Source organism: Diaphorina citri, unplaced genomic scaffold, assembly GCF_000475195.1.
Source record: "Diaphorina citri unplaced genomic scaffold, Diaci psyllid genome assembly version 1.1 scaffold9392, whole genome shotgun sequence".
Taxonomy (NCBI): Eukaryota; Metazoa; Arthropoda; class Insecta; order Hemiptera; family Psyllidae; genus Diaphorina; species Diaphorina citri.
In genome coordinates this window covers 1339-2203 of record NW_007386766.1, presented here as the reverse complement: position 1 = coordinate 2203, position 865 = coordinate 1339, and positions in this window count along the sequence as shown.

The window sequence follows — 865 nt, the reverse complement described above, 5'->3', positions numbered from 1 at the left end:
CCCAGCTATGAACATGGAAGTGACGTTGGCTGAAACCAGAGAGCTAGAACTCAAATACCGCATCCCTGTGCTTAAAATGAATGTAGTGAGTCCTGGGGAGAGGCATGAAGTGTCTAAAGTGGCACCTGATGTAACTGTGCTGTCACACAGGGAAACTTTTTATTAAAGTCCATCAAATATCTACTTAGTGGTTAGCTATCTACTATTGTATTTTTAATTCATTTGAAAATAATTTTGATCAAATCACACTTCCTTGCTAAAATTTCATTTTTGTTTTTATTATTTTTGAAATTTGTTTTGGAGTCAAAAGTAATTGTTGCCAACCCAAGAAAATGAATAATCACTGCCATGAAGTTAAAATCCAGAGTCTCCCAGTTAGCACATTAAATACGCTATTTATTTTAGTTTTTTGGTCCATGGACTCATTGGGAGAATTAACATTTCTCAATTTATTGCCCTCATGAGGTGGTGAGGTTTAAGACAGGCCCTCACTCAGATGCCAACCAATCACAATGGTACCTGCTATTGCTGGCAGCTCAGGATAAAACTTTGAAATTTGTTTTGGAGTCAAAAGTAATTGTTGCCAACCCAAGAAAATGAATAATCACTGCCATGAAGTTAAAATCCAGAGTCTCCGAGTTAGCACATTAAATATGCTATTTATTTTAGTTTTTTGGTCCATGGACTCATTGGGAGGATTAACATTTCTCAATTTATTGCCCTCATGAGGTGGTAAGGTTTAAGACAGCCCCCCACTCAGATGCCAACCAAGCACAATGGTACATGCTATTGCTGGCAGCTAAGGATAAAATATAATTTGGCAAATTTTAGGCAATGCCTAAAACTTAACAAAGCCTCACCTCTT